Source organism: Pomacea canaliculata, linkage group LG6, assembly GCF_003073045.1.
Source record: "Pomacea canaliculata isolate SZHN2017 linkage group LG6, ASM307304v1, whole genome shotgun sequence".
Taxonomy (NCBI): domain Eukaryota; kingdom Metazoa; phylum Mollusca; class Gastropoda; order Architaenioglossa; family Ampullariidae; genus Pomacea; species Pomacea canaliculata.
The window spans coordinates 7,086,611-7,094,424 of NC_037595.1; the positions used below are offsets into that span (position 1 = coordinate 7,086,611).

General features: G+C 41.5%; 1 long non-coding RNA gene across 1 annotated transcript; it reads right to left on the bottom strand.

Annotated features, from left to right (window-relative positions):
• Positions 1-892: 892 nt before the first annotated feature.
• On the bottom strand, positions 893-5,128 carry LOC112567116. Its single transcript, XR_003099754.1, has 3 exons — positions 4,968-5,128; positions 4,493-4,584; positions 893-3,331 (listed from the first exon to the last, which is right to left on the bottom strand). It is a non-coding gene; the product is annotated as an uncharacterized LOC112567116 (long non-coding RNA).
• Between the last annotated feature and the right edge of the window lie 2,686 nt (positions 5,129-7,814).

Consider the following 7,814-nt stretch of genomic DNA (forward strand, 5'->3'; position numbering starts at 1 on the left):
TTGCCTATATATGTATTGTAATTATACGCACTCGTATAAACCTACACACAAACGACACGTACAGATACCAGTCGCCATGTTAACGATGTAACATAAATGATAATCTAACTGAAGTTCACAACACGTTTTATGTGAGTTTTTTTTTTTTAGTGCAACTGAATGTAACCCACTTCTTATATTTTATTGGAAAAATTCAAACTCGTGCAAGTTTCACTGTGTCTACTTGGCAGCGCTTACATAGATGCGTTATCGAACCTGACAAAATTTCACAAGCAGTATAATTGTCAGTGTCACAGCGGAAACAGGAGAATAAGAATTCAAAGGAATTTTGCTTTTGTATACGTAGAGGAAATGTTTATTTATTTATCTGCATTTACTCTCTGTATATGTCATACACAATTCTTTATTCTGTAATGTCTATGTTGTATATTGTAGTACAATACAACTTTATTAATCCACAAGGGCTGTTACAGTTATTGAACTATTTATTATAGGGACCCTCCAAAGGTTATGGACTTGAATGGAGAAACAACTACAGAAAAAATGAGGCTCATATGCACTTCTGTACGCTAGAAACACTAGGCTGGAGTAGTGGAAAATGTGCCAACCCTTTTAGAAAATTGTTTTTATCAATTATACACAAAAATAAGTCTTGACGTTTCTGTGGCAGATGAATTATGGGTAGTATTATACAATTTCAAGTTATTTTTCTCTTTCTCACCCTGTTATTTTTAACGTTGTTTTTTTTTTTCCATTCATCTCCCTTTCTAATGCTTTGCAGACCGGACGACTACAGCTCTGTGCTGCACGTTCCTGTACAGGCAGTCCCAACGGATATTCGAATTACCGACATCCGAATTTACGACTGAAGTGCGAGTTTTATACAAACCGCTCATAGTCACAAACGATGGAAATAGTTTTCTACACTTATGTCTTTGTGTTTAAGATATTTTATTATATTTGGAAGTATTTCTGAAATGTTTTGTCTGCAAAGAGAGGAAAAATATATAACTGAGGCGAGCTGTACGTATGTTTCGACTTGCATGCCAAAGGCAGTCTACAGAAGGTTAACCCCTTTGCAACCCAGTGGAGAGCCAGCAGGACGAGGCTTACCGCTCTGTTGATCACAAGCACGCGCAGTCACGTGACCCTCACCTCACGCGCACGGTGTACATGCAGGAACACGTCACGGTACAGTGAACAGCTCATTCAGCGCCAGTAAAGGTCACGGAACACACTTTGTCTTGGCACTTTCTTTGTTTCTGAGTCTCCGTCCCTCCCCTCAGTACAGAAATAGCCACGTGATCGTTGAGTGTCTGTAGCTGGCGAGGAGAAGGTATTTGCGATGCTCAAATATAGACAACGCTCGATACGCCATTGATTAGCAGCGTTCACAGGCTCAGGAGTTCATCCAGGCATGAGGCTGATGTTGCTGTACATTGTCAGGACTAGTCATCTGTGTGGTGCTGTAACTTTTCTCCACCTCTGAATGACGGGTTGTGTTGTTGTTGTTTTTAACGCCAACTAGACGAAGACCAAACAGCAGAAAAATAAAGAATGTACTTGTTAGATTATTTTTAAATAAAGTTGCGCTGCTTAGCCACGTGAAATGTCGATTGAATGAAGTTAAAATTAAACATTGCAGACACATCACTTCGTGATCTTTATTTATTATCATCGCGTCCTCGCGCGCACAGACATATATTTGTTTGGCGCATACACGCACGCACGAGCACACACTTTCCTTCGCGAAAACATCAATTTCTCAAAACTCAATAGGATGCCATCTTTCTTCTAAAGCATCAAATCCCATCCTAGCTTATGTCCGTGTGCCGCTGTTACACATTTCGTATCCTGGCTGTTGCAGTGTAGAAGAGACACAGAAGTCCAGAGGTCAACACAGGTAAAAATCAAGATGTCCAAAAAACTGCAACATTATGCATTTTCTGTACGAATTATGCCCCTGCGTGTCTTTTTTTTTCTTCCTTAACCACCATTGTGCTGATATCATCATATGTCGCAGGATTCAGCGGCAGAATTAAGAACAGATTATAAATTTCTAAGGAGCTAGACACCGCCTTTGGTCTTAAAAATGTGTTTCGGGGAGGCAGCCTAGTTATGTTGGGTAGGCAGGCTAGTTATGTTGTCAAGAATCGACGAATCGAAGAATCGTCTGACCCCTCACAGTACCCACCATGTTTCCAAGCTCACACAGATTTTTCTCAGTCACGAACACATGGCATGGGTATCGTCCTGATTTTGTCTCAACCCCTCCACACAAATTCACATGAGTCCACTCCCAGCAAGATCAACGGTTATTCCTCCCATCTCGTTATTTGTTTTCTTTTTATTTTATGGATCTTTTGATGTGTGGGATTTATTTATTTAACATAGAACGTTTGGCGTTTATCCAAACTGCTTCTTTGCTGGTACCTTTGCCATCTTTGTAGCCCTCCCTGGCAAGTGTTGCCTCCCCACTTCCCTACCACCACCCCCCCCAAAAAAAAAATTCTCAGCTGTTATCGGTTGTGAGTGAGCAGTCAGCTGTCATTAATTCTGAGCAAACCTTGTCAGCTGTCATCAGTTGTGAATGAACATTATCAGCTGTCATGTGTTCTGAGTGAACACTTGTCATTTGTCAAGCATGCTCTCGATTTCTTTGGTTTTGCCTGTTTGTCATAAAAGTAGGCTTAGCTTGCCTCCAGGGCATCCACCTAGGCTAAAGCTAGCATTAACATAGGAAAGGGTGTACAGACTCTGGCCGACATCAAAGTCGACCCCTTTACGTCCATCATAAACTGTCACACACATGCGAGAACAGTTACTGTCTGCTGATCCTCGCCCATCAGTTCATCTCTGTCCTTCTTTAGCTTGTACTCCTACTCATCCTTCTGACCCTCTTCTACTGTGTCCATGTAGCCAGATGTCCTTGGAGTTTTAAATTTTCTCGCGTTTTCTCGTTCCTGTGAGACTTTAAAACTGTAGAAGCTATTAAATCCTGCTCACAAATAACAAGATGTTAGAAAACATGCCAAAATGACATAAAAGGAACAAAGTTTAATTCCTACAAAGCAGGAAGCCACGTAGCATATTCTTCATCCGCCTTACCTCCCCTTCCCCCAAGCTTCTCCTCCCAGGATGCAACGGCTTGAACCTCCCTTGCACCAAGCGCAAGGCCTGGTGTGCAGCGCGTGCAGGCCACACTTTCATGCCTGCCTCTTTGCCACCGGCACAAATTTTGGGAAAGCTAAAACTTTGTTGTTGTTGTTATCATGACCGTTTCCGCTTTCCTGTTTAGGTCAAGGTTGTCACTCAGTCTGCATCACAGGACCTGCGAGATGGAAAGAAAACACGACCAAAATCAAGCTTTACATCTTTCCGAAAAAAACATACTAAAGTTATAGGTATAAATTGTTTTCCGAGAAAAGTTGTCTAAAAAGAGAGAAAGAGAAGAAAGAAAGATGCGATGAAGGTACAAATCAATAACTGAAAGTGAAATTTGAAACAGAGAGAGGAGAAGAAGCAGAAGCAGAAAAAATAATCCAAATAAAGACAAGAACAAGAAAAACAAAGTTATAGGAGAAGAAACGATACTGTGTCCCCAGATCGTTCTGTACTCGAGATACAAATCGCATCCCCCTGCACAGAAAGACGGGAACAAGACAGACATCAGAATCGTGTGTGGATACCTTTAACTTGCCGACCTCAGCCAATGGGAGAGTTGGATGACATGTGAATTAGGAATATTTGTGTACACATGTAGATTCGTGATTTGGACTTCTTTGTGTACGTGGCTATGTTTGTAGGAATGTATCTGCGAGAACTGAAAGGGTATTTACCGACATTTTTGGAAATATCACTGAGCTATTAGAAAAAAAATCCGCTATAGTCAACCTTTAAACCTTTTTTTTTCCAGGTTTTTCTGTTCAGATTAAAATAAAAGCGTTGCTGTACATTAATCATGGAGTCAGAGTTGGTGTTGCATGTGTGCATACACCAGAAACAGATGCGGCCGTGGTCTCGCACTGAGGATTTGACCTACGTGGGTCTTCTGAAAAGCGAGGATGGGGATGGGAATGGAACACCCCCTCCCAATCACCCACGAAGGTACGTGAAGTTTTTATGCAAAATGAATCATTACCACGCCACCCGCTCGTCTCATGCTCCCCCTGAGCCTCCAAACTAAAAATAGCCTGCCTACCTCATGTCAATGAGTCTTGCTTTGCTTTTTATCAGTATGCGTCAACAATGATAGCTGAGTTGAGATATCGTGAAATTCACGTCGAGACTGTAAGTTATAGTCAGGCCGATAACAACATGCCTTGTCATAGGCAGGTAAAAACTGAGTTCTCTGATCGTTTCTTTCTTGGTCGGTCGGTAGGTCAGTCGGTTGGTTGGTTGGCCAAGAAAGTGCTTACACCTAGAGGTGATTTCGCAACCTATTGCGCTCATAACTGCCGTACGCAGGATAGGAGAAGTCAACTTGATTAACCTGTAAGTAGGTCACAGCCTCGATGTGAATTTCTGTCTGGGCTGCTCGCAGAATGCTCGTAGACCGGTAGGATCTTGTAAAGCACCCGAAGGCTGAAATGTAAATCTTGAGATAAGCCAGAGCCTGGCAATGAGGTCATTAAAAAGATTCCCTGCTACACAACCGGGAGAAAATGTCAAACTTACCCGTGATATCAGGGTTGTAAACCTTTTTTTGTCCGATTTAATTAATGTGTTCCATTCATTTTGTGTGTACGTGCGTGTGTGTGTATGTGTGTGTGTGTGAGAGTTTGTGTGTGTGTGTGCTTGTGTGTGTTGACTATCTTGTTCTCTTGTTTGTCCTCTACACCTATCTGTACACAGCTGCTCGGCCGTGAGAACGCCTTGGCTGCTGACTCGGCGTAAAACACCAGTTTCCACATCCCTCCCTATGTGTCATGGTTTGAATATTCAGATAACATGACAGATGTGCTTACCGCCAGCTGAACGTCGCCGTCAAGGTCGTCGGCTACAGCAACACCAGGAGCGAGCGCAACATCGCGCGATGAAGCTAGCGGCTGACGTCAGGGTTATTTATAGCCACAGTCGTCATCTTTATTCTTAGTTTCACTATAACAGGGAGGAAGCCACAATGTCTTTGTGTGTCCTCTTTCTCTCTAAGTGAGTGTTTTAAAGTCGCGAAAAGATTATTTATCATTTTCTTTCTTTCACCGATTCTAACTGTAAACAAAACTTTAAGATGCAGGATGAATTATATCTTTGATCGCGTGTTTATTCAATAATGACAATACGTCGGGAAGTTTTCCACAAAGGAAGGAAGGAAGACAGAGTGAAACAATATCGGTCAGCGATAAAGGTAATTCTAATACTTAATCATGGTTATGAAGGTTGAGTGCGAGCAGGTCACATCACCGATAACCTTTGTTGTCGTCTGACGTTGATTATGATAATCGTCTGCCCACACTGACAAACACTTGAGACATACTCATGCTCTTATCTTAGAGATGATTACACAGCTTGACTTTTGTCAGCAGCAGTGTGGAAAAAAACCTTTAGAAATAGTGGCTTAGGAAGATGCCCAGCTTTTAGGGGCAAACTCCATGCTGACAGTGAACAACCTTCACATTCTTGCCCCCTAGTCCCCTAGCCCCCACCCTGGTTCATACGTCACTGAAATAGAGATTTTATCTATGGTGCAACATTTCACAGTGAGAACATTTTTGACACGTTTCGCTTCTGGGCATTTTTCCTCTTGTCATTTTAATTTCTCTGTCAATTTTTTTTTTTAAAGATCGACGAAAGGAAAATAACCGGCTGTTCATATGAGCGCATTTGTGGATAAGCGTTCACAGCATAACCTCTCTGTCTACAAACACAATGCGACACGAGTACGAACATACAGTAACATCATAAATATAAACAGCTCAGAAAACAATGCTCCCTCCCAATATGTTTACAATATGTTTACATCACTGGTTGACGACTGTATAAACAAATCCCATTCTTTTGGCTGGGCAGAGTGGCAGTCACAAAAAGAAAAGTACAGCAAGAAATTCACAAAATACGAACAAATATAATTATACAGGACAAAGCGGTTAGCACATCACTACATAATACCACACCCTGGTTATTATGTAATACAACCGGACATCAACATACATAGCATAGAGTATGGTCACTATTTCACTTCATAGCAAATCCTGATCTGTGAGGACAGGACAGAGAAGAATAAACAATCAACACACAAACTCTCTCTCTCTCACTCGTAGAGTAACATGCGTGTGTGCACGTGCACGCACGCAGTCAACTCTGTGAACGGGTGGGACAGGCACGCACACAGGGTCGTGTCCTCGCTGACCTCGGATGCAGGATGGTATCAGCCTCACCGGCCTCTCAGCCCCTGGCTTCAGATGATATCATCACCCATCGCACAGTTTATGGTCTTGCTTTGAAAACCGTCAGCTGTCGCCAAGTGGTTCTGTCGTCACGTGACCAGGATGTAGGTAACGATCCTGCCAATAAGTGCATTGAGGTCACGATTTCTTATTTTCTTCCTCCTCAGCCAGTAGTTGGGTCTCAACAGTGTTCTCCCTTTGTTTTTAACCGATGGTCTAATAAATTTTGGCACTAAATGTTTTAAATCGCACCTTTCATGGCCAAAAAATGGTCATAAATACAGTTAAAGAATTTGTTAAATTCATTTAAAAAAAGCGTTAAAACACAATTAATATCAAACTGCAACAGGATGTCTTTCTGGGTCTCGATTCATTCTGGTTTTAAAAAAAAATTGTTGCTTGCATAATTTTTATTGGGAATTAAATAATTAAAAAATCTTTCTGACTTCATGTCATGATAAAATCACACAAATATTTTATCAAGTCATTCCTAGCTTGAGGCACGTCTAAAGAAAACCCTTCTCTTACATAACTTCCTTTCTTTTCCGAGGTGTCCTTTTTCATCTCCTCCCACCTCTGCTCCCAAACACATTTTTTTTTTTAACGCAAAGTTCGAAGATTTTCGTCGAGTGCCCCGAGGGTCTGTTTTATTGCTTCTCCTGAAAGAACATCAAAAACTGTCGACATCTTGTCAGAGTTGTATCTCCTTTCTCCGCCAAAATAATTTTTTAAAACCCTTCTAGCCGCTATCCATCATTCCAGGCGTAAATGCCATATGGTTTATCTATCACTTTTTTGTGGTTTGAACTTGGGACTTTTTTTTTTTCACCGAACCCAAGACTAAATTTCATAAACGTGATGTTTATTCTGATAGATCAAGGACAAACTATACAAAAACTTTTCAAGATTTATTTTGCAACGCAAATTTGTTTGCCTGGAAAGAAAGCTAGCGCTATTATTATTATTTAATATATTTTTTAAAACGAGTGATATTCATGGACTGCTGAAGCTTGGTGTAAAAGGGAGCATTCTTCTTGGAATATTTAGCATTTAAGAAAACTCCCATGCTCCTACATGAGGTTTTGGGTGTAAATTTACAGCATGTCACTTCAGCCGAGAGACGCCGAGGCTAAAATCTGAGGATGCAAATGTCAGAGCGACAAAGTCCTTTTTGCATGACATGAATAAATTGCTGCAGGTCTGCTCTGGTGTCCTTTTTTTTTTTTTTGTCTTCTGGGCTTGATCCGTGTTGCTTTCCAATAAAGCTTTGCACAAATCTTTTGCTACAAAATTGAGTTACCAACGGCTACCAGACGAGACAGCTGTTCCCCAGGTGACGTCACTGACCTCACAGCTTAAGGAGGCGATGTGGGGAAACTCGTCGAGGGCAGGTTAGAACATGTAGATGACCCTGGTCTGGTGTCAGCA